Here is a 16,187-nt window from a genome sequence, read left to right as displayed (position 1 = left end):
GTAACAAAGTGGATTGAATTGGGTACGAAACATTAATATTAATATTATTATTTGCAGGTTGAAAAGATGAGGACAAATGAAAGATAGGACTTGCAGGTGATGATGATGAAGTCAAAAGAAATGAGAACAATGTTTCAAGTTTCAACCTATATAAAAGACATGTTCCTTAAACTAGAAAACATTAAATTTGTTGATATGTATAAAATATTATTATTGAATGAATATAATAATAACAAGCTAAAAGAATGATACAAGTAAACAGAATGAGTCAATATTTGCTGAACCAACTTGGTTTCACTTGTATAACAAGTCCTCACCGTCATGCAACTTGAGATAAAACAAAAGATGCTAGAGGAAAAAATCAATGATTAAAGCTTTTTTCTTATATTTTGATCAAATTTTTGGTTTTTTGGATTTTTTATAACTAGAATTCTAAATATTTGATTCGGGTTGGGTGCTTAACATCTAACATAAATAATGATAGTTCGTCGACATAATTGGTAACTGAGAGTTACAATAAGGTTTTTGAGTTAATTATGACAATGAAACGGTAATACGTTGTTTAATAACAATTTTACATACCAGATAAATCTACTCATAATCTTCATATTTGTCTCTCATGGAATTTATAACTTTCGAACACTTGGAAATGAATGTGTTTTCACATATTTTGATGCAGTTGAAATACTTTTAAGGTATGTTGGTTTTTATTAATCTCAATTATCGTCTGTTGGTGGTTGTTGGTCCCAACTAACGAATTGGCTGTTGACGATCCCATTTTAATGTAGTTGTTCCCAACGGTCCGCGACTAACAGAATCCTAACTTCGTTAGTTGCAGATCGCCGGGAAAACGTTTTTGGCCAGAAAATTCATATTTTTTTCGGAAAACTCAACATTTTTAGCCCAAACATCTTTGTAACTTTGTATCGAATCTTTAGGAACATTTTTCTAGTAAAAGCCCCAAGTATTGAGGTCGCCGGAACCCTATAATTATCGTTGGAAACGATTGATGGTGCTCAAGTGGTGGTGGTTGGTTGGTGGTGAGTCAATTGATGGTGGTGGCAGTGTTCGGGTGGTAAGTTTTATGGAAAAAAATGTGACTTTTCCAACAAAGAATGTTTTTCAAGCGACCAGCAACTAACAGTGTTAGGATTCCTTTAGTTGCGGACCGTTGGGAACAAATACGTTAAAAGTTGGGACCGTTAGCAGCAGATTCGTTAGTTGGGACTGACAACAACCAAAAGAAGATAGTTGAGACTAATAAAAACTAATATACCTAATTTTAATGAATTTGATATCACTTTTTTATTTTTTATTTATTTGTTTTTTTTTGTTTGAAAAATGCAACATATATATACAAAATGTTTGTTTCAGTAAGCTCAAAAATCTAGATGGTCGAAGTTTGTTAATCTTTTAACGAAATCGGTTGACACTGCACCTTATTTACTAGGTCCACCAGTTGCAAGACTTAATATTTTTTATTCAAAATTGTGTTTTAAAATATTTTTTTTGACAAAACTTGGTAGATTGTCATTCCTATGGGCATTTTTAAAATCAACAGTTTAGTACAAGTTATATCAATAGCGAATTGCATATAAAAGTCCAACTGCATTAAATTTTGTATTCTTGTGACACCTAACAAAAGATTATAATTCTTACATAACTTTAATATTATATACATCTAAATGCAAGTAAAAGGCGTGAGGCAGGTTTATGTAGCAGCTATAAATTAAAAATTAAAAAAAATCATTATATAAATGTATTATCAAAATAACATGTGATTCTTTGAAAGAGTCTTGATTGGTCTAATAATATTAAATGATTTAGTCAAGGCATATTGAAGACTTTTGCTCACTCTTTTGGAGAACATTACATACTATTCGGTAGTCATAATGAGGAACCGATAGTACATTGTTCTATTTTAGCCCGGCTGAACTGCTGCCCAAATATGGACATATCATGCTAAAACATAGCTTTAATTTTATAAAGAGGTGAAAGCATAATGATGTGGTCCAAATAATTATACATATTTTTATCATATTATATTAATCATGGTTAGCTAATTTTAAGAGGATGCGAGATCGTGTCAACCAAAAGCACGGTTGGGTCAGCAACAATTCATAGACAGCACAACAATGCCTCTACATTTGCAACTGCACAGTTGGACCAACACGATTTAAAGATGACGTGATCGTGCCTCTAGATCAGCATGATTAGGTTGACAAGATTCCTGAAAGTCACGACCGTGCATCCGAAAGTGCAAACCCGTGCAGACATAAGCTGACACATTATACAAGATTAGATTTGCCAGCATGGTTGTGCTTCGTCATAAAATTGCATATAATAGAGGGAGAAATTTTGCATTAGATGCCACTTTCAGATAATAGTAGTCAGTTGTAGCTGTTCGAGGGTGTTTCATCCTTCACCGAGCATCAAAAAGGTACTAAATCCACTCTATACTTGATTTAGTTCAATAAACATTTATTAAACCAAGTGTTAATTAGAAATTAGTGTCATCCTTACAGTCCTTTGAGGCTAAGCTTCTTGTATCACTTTGGTGAATATGAACTTTAATGTAGTTGTGTTTTGTTGAATACTATTATGGTGGCTTTTTATTGTTTTTGTAATTCTTAAAACCCAAGTTTAAATTTATTGAATATGAGTGCTTAACTTTTATTAACTAAGGTTTTAAACTAGGGTGTGATTTTTAGCCTGATTGACGAAAAATCATACAATAGCAGGGGATGCAACTCCATTGGCTTCAACGGCTATTGTGTGATTACGAATCCAGCCAAGGCCTTAAAGACAAGGAGGCAACTAGATTATTTTTTCTTTTCTTCTATTCAACTCTTTTAGGTAGATTACTTTTTATGTACTTAAGTTATAAAAAATTGTTGCCTCGATGATAAAACTCCAAAGTTTGGCTTACCTATGCATCGCGCATGACTGTGACTCACTGACTCCATAAGTGAGCGAGGACGCCTGTGCCGGCTCTTGTGTCTTCGGATGCGCGAGTGTGATCAACCAAACACGCCCACTTTATTCATAATAAGTCTATATTCTATAACGTGATGAAAATTGTTTCAATCTGTTGTAACGGCCGTTAGCATTTAGACTTTAGCGCAAGAACTAATACATATATCCAAAAAACATGACGACATCCTTATCATATTGCATTCTTTTTCAATCATACAAATGCTAATATTATATTAATTAGTTTTGTTTGTTTTCATTTTTTCCTTTTAATTATTATTATTATTATTATTATTATTATTATTATTATTATTATTATTATTATTATTATTATTATTATTATTCTATTTTTTCATCACCACCAACCCACATATGTAAAATTTATTTTTACTTATTTCACAAAATAATCACACTTCTAATTTATATTTCCACTTCAAAAAAATATATGTGAACATACACTTAAGTTCATTCACGTGAACGCTTATGAGTTATGAGCGAAATAGAAAAAAACCTACATTTCATATTAGCATAGTTAAGTGAAAGTATGCGAATATATGATAATTATGTGAGTGAGATTCTACTTGATTATCAATTTGGTATATGGTATAATTAAACTAAAGATCATAGTTTGTATTATTTAATTCCAAAATGTCTAGGAACAAATTTTAAACATTTATTCTTAGTTGATTATACATTATAATAACCTTTGATGTTAACGAGGTATAGCCTAAAATATGAATGAATACACGTTAAATTTAGGTTTTTATGTTTTAAAAAGTAAATTATTATATTATATATGTCTGTTTTAACTTTATAAAGGTACGTGCATATAAACTACAAAAGTTCAAATAAATTCCTTTATTCGTAACAATAATAACTGTGAATGTGAAAAAGCTTGAGGTCATGGATGAAGTAATGATGACGTAACAATGACGCATGGATCATTCTTGAAACCCTTTTTTCCCCCCTAATTCAGAATCTGATTTTTATATTGAAAAATGTAAAAATTTTGAATTTAAAATTAGTTTATGAATTTATATTTGACAAATAAAATATTTAGTTTCATAAACAAATATAAGATAACAAAGGTTAGTGGAGCTTCCTTTGTATTAGGTAACAACTGAATACATGTTTTTCAACAAAGGAACCTCCTTTTTGTATTTGACTATTTTCTTAACTAAATATCAATCTTTTTTCTTTTAAACAATACAGGCTTTTCTGCAATTTGTTAGAACTAATATTTTTTAATTAGTTACAAGTCAAACTGAATCTTAAAAACATAATTTTTTTTCTGAGAGTTGATAAAGACTTTTTTCTCCACACAAAATAAAGTAAAGAAAATAAGGAAGCTTAACTATGAGCTTGAGTTTGTTTTTTGTGTAGAACAATTACTAAAATACCTTGAGACAGCATGTATGTATTTGGCTCTTTCCAAATAGATTGATCCATCATATTTTGTTAACCCTTTTCAGCCGTACAAGTCCAAAGAAGAAAATTCCATAGATTAATGAACTTATATATATATTAAATTAGTGAATTATTAGTTGTTTTTAGGAATCTAGAATATAGCTACTAATGTACAAACATATAAAAATAATCTTAATCCACAATCTATTTATATATATACTTAAGTTGAGTGTATTATATTTCCACTCATAGTTTAGTTAAACACTGCGTATAGTGTTTCGTTGTGAATCACTAACTAAATAATAAAATAATATGAAACGACATGTGTAAATTCCTTTGTCAACACCGCAATTCCTGATGATATGTCAATTGAACTATTGAGTCATCGGGAATTTCACGTTAACTAAACAATTATACATGGATTCTAACATTATAGTTTGGCAACCAACCATACATACAAAACATACGTTTTGTTTTTGTTGACGTCATTGAATTTTGATCAAGTCAACATACCGTCATGTGAATTGTCACATTAAACTGTAGTATTTGACATTACGGTCGAAAGGTTCCATGGTAATTTTATAAAAATTATTTATTTATTTATTTACGGTTTTGATGCTCAACATATTACATAATAAGTGCACTTGAAAGCGTGCAAATACATTTTAACACCGTGTTAACTTTTAACAAAATCTTTAAATTTGTTTGTTATATATAAATTATAATGGAGTCTATTGGGCTACGAGATGGCACGAGTCCAAACCAAAATGGGAGCCCAATACACAAGCCCAGCCCACAAAGAGGGTAATGATTAATTATAGATTTTGCAACATAAGTCATAAAAAGTGTCCTAATTAATTTATTTATAAATGGTAACAACCGATGTGATACAATGTTTTATTCTTTAACCACCAATATATGTCCTGTTTTGTATATTTAACTCATGTGCTCTTCTTCTAGTTGACTTTACCTACCACTTGACTTATAGATTCCGTATATATGAATATTCAGTGATGTGATTTTAAAATATATACGTTTCATACGGTTTAAAACCATATAGTTATTAGTTTGAATTAAATAAAAAAGTAATCTCTTGTATATATGCAAGGAAAGATATCAAATACTAAAATATGTGTTCAAACAGTGACGACCATCCCAACAGACTTTCCAGCCTTATCATTCCTCTCTCTTTGACTCAACTCACATTGACTCTATTTCAAAGACCTAGAACTTGGAAATAAGTTAATCTCTCTAAATGACAAACAAGGCCATACATCTTTGACTATTTTTCATACATACCACAAAGTCAAAACATATTCAATAGATAGGTCAACGTTGTCTTCGGATCATTATTGTTAATTTGAATCTCGGTTTTTCAACACAGACAAATAAATTAACACGACACACAGAAAATTTACGATTTTACGTGGTTTGATCTAAGCTGGCATGCGTCCACGTGCTACAATCCTGCCATAATAAGAGATATAGGCCGCCCCAAAGACCTCCCGTGTCTTCAATTTTCATTAAACCCATCAAACATGTTTTCAAGATCTTCAACTAACCGAGGCTAAACCTCGACAAACCCAACAATTATTTTGTTTCTTTTCTTAAATTTAAAGTGATCTAATTCTTTTACTTTTCTAGGGTAAATACATTCACAATGAGACGCCTGTGGTTTACATGATATTAATGGCGAGACTAACAGTGCTTGTTTGTTTTTTCTTTTTTTTTTCCTGCTTGTCTTTTGTCGTCTCCGTTAGAGAATATTTTAGAAGAATATATTATTAGAGTTTTAGTATAATAGTGTTACCATAATTAGGAGATTGTATTTGATTATGTTCTTTGTATTTATCTAATTGTACATCTATATATAGTTGATCAATAATACATTACACCTTACGGGGTTTTCTTTATTTTACAGTCTCAACCGGACCTTCAAGCATTGGTAGAGTTATTATAACAATTAGAATCTATGGATCAAAATTAAACCATGGATAACTGGTAACCAAGGCATTAAAGTACAGTATAGCTATTACTGTGAGATATATCTCTATAAAAACTAATAGCTTATAAATGATGCTTATTTAGCACTTTAAGAGAGAAACAAGTATCCAATGCTACTTCACCTTTTCACCATAAGTATGTGACAATATTAAACAGAATAAAGCTTACTACCAAGTGTCACAAAACAAATAGTTTCATTTAATTACATATAGTTAGCTACTCATTTGTTCTAATACAGCAACAAAAATGAATGGTACAACATATGATCAAAGCAACAAATACCCATCATCAATCAATAAGTAGGATAGTAGAACCCGGATCCATTTACAGGCGGAGCCCCATAAGGCATCATGGGCGGTTGACCCGTGCAACATAACCACCACCATTAATCCTGCTCAAACTAACTTGACCTTGCATTCCATCTCTAGCATATTGCTGCCAAACCATCTGTTCTTGCACCAACAACTGCTGTTTCTTTTCAATATCCGCCATTTAAACGTAAGAGGGCGGCGGCACACTTAACGAGGCGGCAAATGGATCACCGCCAACGGGCTGCACCGACCCGTCAGGCGCTGGCAGTGCCAAAACAGGTGTGCCTGTTTTTCCTGGTAATGCCACGCTGCTAGCACTGCCGCCAGTTAACTGAGCCGTGCTCACGTGTTGCCTCACCATTCCTTGGTCATAAATTCCGTTTAGCAATAACGGGTCGAGCCCACCACCCATTGTCGCCTTCTGTTTTTCCAGATTACTAGCGGTCTCCACCAGCGCAAGCTCCCAATCGGCTTTTCCCGCCTCAGCAGCCAGATTCTGCCAAGCGGAAGTCACCTCGGGTCCACTGTTTGACCCAAACGCTTCCCATTTCCCGTTGTTTGCAGGCCTACCCGGGCCTGCAAACAACGCCAGAGCAAATCTATTTCCTTGATCATCAGCCGTCACCACCTCCTCTCTTAAATCCACTAAATCACCAGTGTGCTGCGGTTTAGGTGGCGACGGTGGCGGCTCAACTACCGGCTCCGGCGGCGGCGGCACAGTCTCCGGTGCCGGCAAGGCCTTTATCTCATTCATATCAGGAACCGGTTCTACTTCTTTAACCTCGGGTTTTTTATCCGGGCTTTTCATAACTTTGGCTCTATCTCTCACAAACTCCTCCAACGTCTCGAGTAATTTCCCGGATATTTTCTGAACTTCTGGATACTCGGATGATCTTGCGATACCCATATCTTTACACCAGTTATAAACGCTACAAGCTCGTCAATCTGTTTTGCAGCACTCGCATACGCATCAAACGCTTTCACACAATCATGATGCTCCATATCAAAGAATCTATCAAGCAAAACAGCCAACACTTCACATATATCAGCATAAAGTTTAAAACTTTCTTGCACTATAGGATACAATGCAACCAAAACCATCCTATTGTTTCTCGCAAGACCAGTCGGTCTGCACGACAATAACCGATCCAACAGTCTTTGCAAATACCCCATTTTACCGAAAATCCTCTCGGGTTTCATATCCCGTAACGGAGTACTATCCTTATTTTCTTGAGTTGATCCACTAGACCCCTCTCTTACATCCCCATAAGACCTTGTTTTCCTCATATCACCATACCCCGGTTCATCACGAAACCCGTTGTAATCGTCATATCCCCGGTTTTGTGGCGACCTCCGACGATCTTCCCCGGGTTTATCCGGATCTCCACGGGTCCCACTGCTCTGCTTCCGCTCATACGCGATTAAATCTAGCTTCTGGTCCAAGTAAAACCCATAAGTCCTAACAAAACCCGAGTGATCCCACGAATTACTATGCGCCTCGTCACGAAAATCCGACATGTTAAGCAACCGGGTCCCTCGTCTAGTGGCGTGCATAATTTCCATTTGAAAAACCGAGTCACCGTCATTCAACAACCGATGTACGAGAACCAAACATTTTAGGGCAACGATCCAATCACGAGTTTTGCTTAACCGTTTCGATACAGAGTGAACGCAGGCGCTCACGTAGCCTCGTGAGTAAGACGTAAGCTGCAGAATCTCCCGAATGTACTTCTCACTCGCGGGATCATCGTCGTGACTTGTGGCTTTCACTATGGCGACTTTTAGCTCTGGTGCTACATCGCTAGCTACCTTAGCGATTCCAATGCTCGTTTGATCCTTCACTGCTCCGATCGCCTTCCGAAGAGTTGTCGGCATTGTTATAAGCTAGCTTCTAATTGTTGTTCTTCACACAAAACCCTAACAAATAAAATAAAAATCAGATCTGAAATAATGTATCAAACACTACAGAATTAGATCTATAGAAATTGAAACCAATTAAGCACAATAATATTCACACAAATTCAATATCAGATCTATAGAAATCTAAACAAACACAATAATGTACTCACACAAAATCAAAATTTTTATTGTTAACCAATAGATAAGTTTCACAATAAAGCAGAGGTAAACGGACAACCAGTTGCGCTGCAACACTCTTTTGAATAGCAAAACTGATCATACTAAAAACGAAGCTTTGGGATTTAGGGGCCGAAAAATTACTACGCACGACCTGCTGGACTCTAGTCAGAAAACCGAAATGAGATGTAAAGAATTCAGGGCCGTCTCAACATCCTCGGAGGCCTAAAACCAACTAAAATGTTGAGGCCTTTTTATTTTCTTTCTTGTATGCGTATAGTGCTAGAGAGTGTACATGAATTATAAAATATGAATGATATGCCGTGATAATGAATATGAAGCAATCATACGTAACTCTTATCTAAGATGGAGGTCCTATAAATCTAGAGGCCTAAAGCTATTGTCTCATTTAGCTTACTCACTAGCCGGCCTGAAAGAATTCTGAATGGAAATGTGTCCACAAAATTAAAATCAGATCTCATAAGTTGTTTTAAGCAAATTAACAGCAGTGTTGTAGATCTGTGGGTTAAGAAAACTCATCATATTATAAAGCACGCATGATAATTATTTATTATTAGCTTCTAACAAAAAGTTAACGAAATTAATGATTAATATATGAAAAAAAGCACCGACATTAATTAATGTTATTATTGAAGTTGATAATAACGGAAATGCATTGAAGCAACTACTAATCAGAAATGGTGCGATTGATTAATTGTTAAAGTAAAATAAGGCGATAAAGTTTCGGATTGGTTAAAATGAAGTCAGTCAGATTTGTACAGTACCGTGGTGTTATGATCTGGAACAGAAATAAATGCAGACACGTACGTACGTACGTACGTACGTCTGGAGGTGTGTGTTGTTGGATTGATAATCAGTGGTGGATTTTGTAGAGTTGTGGTTGGCTAAAACAGTGAGTGAGATCTAGAGAGAGAATATTGGGCAGTGTCGGAAATACATTGGTGTGCGTCGGTTGGCGCTGGCTCTTATGTTGATTTAGACTACACCTATTTATGTTATTGTTATTATTATTTTTTTTTATAAAGTGTGGTTGTGTGAATGAGAACGAATTGAGGGGTTGTCACTTTATTGTTAAGACTTAGGGGTGTGGGGGCTTCAGCGGGGGCGCTAGAGCCCCTTCGCTCGCGCCCCCAGGCGCTAGTACCACACCACCGAGCGCGCTAGAGGGGTGCTAGAGGGGCGGTAGAGGGGGCGGTGAGCATGGTAGCGGGAGAAGAGAGAGAGGAGGGCACATCTTTTGATGTTTTTTCAACCGTTGGGGAGAAGAAAAAAACAAAAAAAAATATTTTCTATATAATTATACTCCATTTCACCCATTTTTATACCAAAACTTCAAACTTTCACCCAAAATCAATTCATCTTCTCAACTTTTCACGTTTATGGGTTTCTCACCGCACCAACCGATGTTTTATTCGGAGCCGCAAAAATCATCTGGCTTTCAACCATCCAACACACAACTGTCTCCTAACTTTGTTGTTCCGGAGACACAAGAATCACAAGCTCCGGAACCAAAAAGACGCGTCCACCGGAAAAAACCAGTTGCAACGGACGGGTCGGAACCGGCTTCGACTCCGAGAACGAAACGGAAAACCACTCCGTGGTCATCGGATGAGAAGGAAGCCTTGTGTCGGGCTTGGATAATCATTTCTGAGGATCGGCATTGCTGTAATTGTTTTAACGTTTTTATTTTAGATTTTTAATAAAAAAGTTAAATGAAAATCTAATTTATTTATTCATTTTGCAGCCGACTACCAACAGAGAAAGATTTTTTGGACAAAGGTTAGGGAGACGTTCCACATGCTCGTTGGGAGTATAGAGCGGAACGCCGATATAATTTCGGGTCGGTGGTCCGAAATCAGAAAATTTGTCGGCTTGTTTACTAATCTTTTCAACAGGAATAGCGGTCGTATGAGACCAAGTGGAAGTGATGATTTGGCGGTTTACAATTTTACGGTCGAAGAGTGGAAGCAAGAGTGTTTGCGGAGGTATGGGGTGGTGAAGACGTGGGACGATTTAAAGTTATGGGACAGGTTGAAAAAGTGTTCCAAGTGGGTTGAGCTGGTGGCGCCGGACTTTGATGCGGAAGTAGGGCCGAAACGGACTAAAATTAGTTCGTCTGGAACGTATAACACTTCAACCGGGTCGGATTGCCGCGTTAGATTCGACCTAAACATTGCGAAGGAGGAAACGTCTTCACCACCGAGGAGGCGGCCATTGGGAAGGGACGCCAAGGGGAAAAAACCGGCTGAGGGGAAAGCCGTAAACATCTCCAATCTTGTTGAATCCCTCAATAAATTCAACAAAACCATGGAGGTGGTCTCTTATGACAAAAAGGAAAAAACTCGAATGAGAGATTTGGACTTTCTTACTAGAGACTTCAGTAACCTAAATCCGGTCGATCAAATGCTTATAGAAAAGCAAAAGCAACGTATCCGAAAGAAGTTGATCGAAGAAGACCAAGCCGAAGAATAAGAAGAATGTTTCTTTTTATTACTTTAATTCTTATTTTATTTTTTTTGTTGGTTTTTTAATTTTTAGTTATTAATGTGTTTTTTTATTAATGTGTGTTTTTTTTTAATAATTTATGTGTTTTTTTAATAATATGTTGTTTGAATATATTTATAAAAAAAATAAAAAAAAATTCCGTTGGAGCCCCTACTGGAGCCCCTCCACACTGTAAGGCCCCGAACCCGGTAGCCCCACTTTAGCGTCAGATTTACTCATAAACACAGTTCTTCAAATCAGAGTTTATTAAAACTTTTCGCGGAATATAAAACATCAATCATTTGTTACAAAACATTAAATCTTTTCTTTGATACCATAACACAAAACTTTATATTTAAAACATCTTTACTTCTTTCTTCAGATGCCAGCCGTTCAATCCATGCCGTGTGTCATCCTCATGCTAACTCTATAATCAGCTCACCTGCGTGCATACTAAAAGTCAGCTACGCTGAGTGAGTTCTAGTTAATCATACAATATCATACAATACCTTCTTACATACATTCGTACTTAACCTCATAACTTTCTTTCATACGCACATAAGTACTCATACCTTCATTCTTACTTACATACTTTCTTTCTTACTTACATACTTTCTTTACATTCATAATCATACGTTTTAAAGAGCCTTTCGCCCTATAACCTCACAGATATTATAAGGGTCTGGTCCCTAGTTTTCGAATATTAGAAGGGTTCGATTCCCTAACATCACAGATATTATAAGGGTCTGGTCCCTATCATCACAGATATTATAAGGGTCTGGTCCCTAACATCACAGATATTATAAGGGTCTGGTCCCTAACATCACAGATATTATAAGGGTCTGGTCCCTAACATCACAGATATTATAAGGGTCTGGTCCCTAACATCACAGATATTATAAGGGTCTGGTCCCTAACATCACAGATATTATAAGGGTCTGGTCCCTTGGTTTTCGAATATTAGTAGGGTTCGATTCCCTCTTCGTTACCATACAACCATACATCCTACCTCGAGTATTATTAGGGCTCGGTACCCTTTTCGTAACTATACAACCATACAACCGTCATTTCCTTCTTTTACTAACTTTATTACGTTCATACACATAAACATACATATCATACTGACCATATTTATAACGTTACAACCTGACAGTACGTACAATATCCGAAGATCGTTCACGTACCATCAAGCAATCATTCATACATATCACACATATCACATACCATTCGTGTACCTATACACACATACTTACATTATATCATAAGAACACTCTAGGCATTCTTTACCTCATCCATTAACAACCATACCCCTTGTCGTTACGTGCAATATCCGAAGATCGTTCACGCCCCGACAAGTATTCATTTGAATATTCATACATCTACGACATATAATATTCGTACCTTTATTTTTAACCTGACATTACGCGCAATATCCGAAGATCGTTCGCGTACCGACAAACAATCATTCATATCTATCACACATATCACATATGACATACACTTATCACTTAGGATAAATGTATTAACAACACATCGAGTATGCACACAGCCCCGAAAACATAACAAGGAATGGGGCTAGAAACTCACCTGAATACTGTTACGCTCTCCGTTAATAGTTATTCCCCTCTTGAGCTGTGCACGGCTAACTGTATAATATTTACACGTATCAATTAGCTACTACTACTTATGTTGCGTTTCTATCTTTATATGACCCACAACGAACGGGGGTCCGGGGGTAGCGCCCCTGGTAGCGGGGTTCTAGGGGCGGCAGCCCCTAGCGGGGTCCAAGGGGCAGAGCCCCTGGCTGGGGTTAAGCTGCCAGGTCAGCTTGGAAAAATTTTATTTTCGATAACTGCCTTAACACATTTTCCATTAGGTTTTTAATTTATTTTCTAAACGAACCTCACTTCAGGCGAAGTTAAACCTTAGGCGAACTTGGCTTCAGGCGAAGTTAAACCTTAGGCGAACTTGGCTTCAGGCGAAGTTAAACCTTAGGCGAACTTGGCTTCAGGCGAAGTTAAACCTTAGGCGAACTTGGCTTCAGGCGAAGTTAAACCTTAGGCGAACTTGGCTTCAGGCGAAGTTAAACCTTAGGCGAACTTGGCTTCAGGCGAAGTTATCCTTAGGCGAACTTGGCTTCAGGCGAAGTTATCCTTAGGCGAACTTGGCCGTAGGCGAAGTTATCCTTAGGCGAACTTGGCCGTAGGCGAAGTTATCCTTAGGCGAAGTTACGCTTGAAGGCGAAGTTACGCTTGAAGGCGAAGTTCATCAGGCGAACTTAATCTTGCAGGCGAAGTTGTCGCGCTGCAGATCTGTTTGCCCATAACTCCTTCGTTTCTTAGCCAAATAACTCGATTTTGGTACCCACGGAACCGTATGATCGGCGCCTACAAACCCCAACCATCAAATCGGCCTAAAATCGACGTTTTAGGGGTCCGATTTGGGCAGTTGGGTTTCGGGTCCGGTTAACCCATCCAATCCTAACCATTTTCAGTAATATTAGCTTTGTTGGATATGTTCTTACCTTACCAACGCAGATCTATCAACAAAACCTCGGGTCTCGGCTCCGAATCTTGATCGGTTAGGATGTGTGTGTTTTGAGGGTGTAAGGAGTGTGTGTTAGGGAGTTTGGTGAGAAATGAGATATTTTGGGATTTTGGGGGTATTTATATCCCTGAAATCCCTTTCTCATTTAACCTATCTCAATTAACCCAAGTCCATAACCCACTTCCATTACCCGACACTAGCCCGACCCATACCAACTCCTATTCTTTTATTTATTTCCTGATAACCCGAGTAAACTTCCCATCTATTAATAAGTAATATAATTAATATTACCTTTGAAATTTCGGGATGTTACAAGTCTTCCCTCCTTAAAGAGGTTTCGTCCCCGAAACCTAACTTATTCCCTATAAAAGGAAAACTTCTTACATTTACACGTTTTATATAATTGCCTTCGCTTTCTGAGTTACCCTTCCTACTTCCGACTTTACAGCCATCGAATAGTGGTCATGCGTTTTAGCTATTTAAGGTAGCTTGTCCATGAGACCCTCGATGTACCACAACTCATCTCATACCTCCAAGGGCTTTGATTAGTACTTTTAACACTATTGTCTAAAACAACCTTTCATCACAACATAATAATCATTCATAACCAAACTCAATATAAATATTACACGTCACTGATAACCATAAGTTTTAAACCTTAACACACAACAAGTCCTTAAGCAAAAGCAACTTAATAACACCATTGCATAAGCAATTATTCCTTCATCAAGCGTCCCTCTCTGCAGTTTCCCCAAGTCTTCACCCTTTCGCACCTTCCGCCCCTGATTCCTTGCAATCCCTAGCCATGTGGTCAGCTTTTCCGCAATTGAAGCACTTTGGACGATCAGGGCATTCTCGAGAATAATGCCCACTCTTTCCACACCGATAGCACCTGTCTGTCCCAGTCTTACATTCTCCCTGGTGCACTCGCCCACATGTCTTACACGCATCCTTGTTCCCAACCTTGGCCTTCCTCTCATCAGTTGTTGTCACCATCTCGCCAGACCGCTTAGCAGAGGTAGCCCATTTCTTCTCCTTCTTTTCTCCTTCATGTCCTTCCTTTGGCTTCTTGCAATCCCTTGCTAGGTGCCCACGTCCTCCACAGTTGTGACACCTATGGTAATCATCACATTCCCCAGAGGAATGTCCTGCTCTTCCACACCTGTAGCAAACACTTAATCCCTTTCTGCACTCTCCGGGGTGTCTCTTCCCACATTTTTCACAAGCAGTGAACCCCTCTTGCCTTGCCTTCTTTTTGCGTGGATCCACCTCATCGGCTTCCTCTGGTTCTGGAGTTGGGTTCCTTTTCTTCTTTTCCCCCACCGTTCTTGCTCCCCCACAATCCCTAGCTAAGTGACCCGACTTACCACACTTATAACATTTCTGGTTCTCGGTGCAATCACGAGTTATGTGTCCCTTCTTCCCACATCGGTAGCACTGATTTGGACCAGCCTTGCATTCTCCTAGGTGCATCTTCCCGCACACTTTGCATGTTTCCCTTCCCGCGACCTTTAGTATCTTCTTCCCCGCATACTCCACGACATCTACAGATCCTTTGGTTCCTTTCGCTCCTCCCTTATAATCATCACCCTTCTTTCCGTCTCCTCCTGCCTTCTCAGTGGCCCTTGCATGGTTTTCGGCAGACTTGTCAGTACGAAATTTCTTCTCTGCAGCAGCTACAGCGTAAGAAATGGCAAATTGAGTAACAGGATCCAGCTGATACCCTTCATTGCTGCTTGGTCCTTGCAAAGTTTCACTTTTATCCTTTTTCGTGGTAGTAACTGGTTCTTCAGAAGGTTCTCGGACAACGCGTATTCCAAGAGGACGTCCAGTGTGACCTCCCTTACCAACAAACCTTTTTGCTCCAGCCATTAGTATTCTAAGGGAAAACACAAACATCATCACTCAAGGAACTATCTAGTACAAGGATAGCAAGGCTAACAGGTAATAACAGTGGCCAGCTGTGACTAGCTGATCACATTGCTTTCCGTGTCCTATATACTTCCCTTTATGAGTCTATTTGTGCTGGTTCTACTTAAGCAGTTAGTTAAATCAAACAATCAATTATTCCTATCCCTATCGTTCACATATCCTTTCTTTCTCATTAACATATATCATTTAATCATACACTTTACCTTTACTGATCTTGCTTGAGCGACACATGGCATTCTTGAACTGGCATCTTCTTTCTTTTCTTACTTAAATCCCGTTCTCTGTTCGAGTCTAAGCATGTAGGATGCTTAAATCTCTCGAACTTATGCTCTGATACCAACTTGTAAGGCCCCGAACCCGGTAGCCCCACTTTAGCGTCAGATTTACTCATAAACACAGTTCTTCAAATCAGAGTTTATTAAAACTTTTCGC

The 16,187-nt window shown here is 37.6% G+C and overlaps 1 pseudogene; it reads right to left on the bottom strand.

Annotated features, from left to right (window-relative positions):
* Positions 1 to 6,559: 6,559 nt before the first annotated feature.
* LOC143627004 (putative clathrin assembly protein At2g25430 pseudogene) lies at positions 6,560 to 8,604 on the bottom strand (annotated as a pseudogene).
* Between the last annotated feature and the right edge of the window lie 7,583 nt (positions 8,605 to 16,187).

The sequence above is a fragment of the Bidens hawaiensis genome, unplaced genomic scaffold (assembly GCF_021521415.1).
Source record: "Bidens hawaiensis isolate Kalapana, Puna unplaced genomic scaffold, B.hawaiensis_p1.1 tig00004551_1, whole genome shotgun sequence".
Lineage (NCBI taxonomy): Eukaryota > Viridiplantae > Streptophyta > Magnoliopsida > Asterales > Asteraceae > Bidens > Bidens hawaiensis.
Note: the sequence above shows the minus strand (reverse complement) of the source record. Positions and strands in the feature narration are given on the sequence as shown.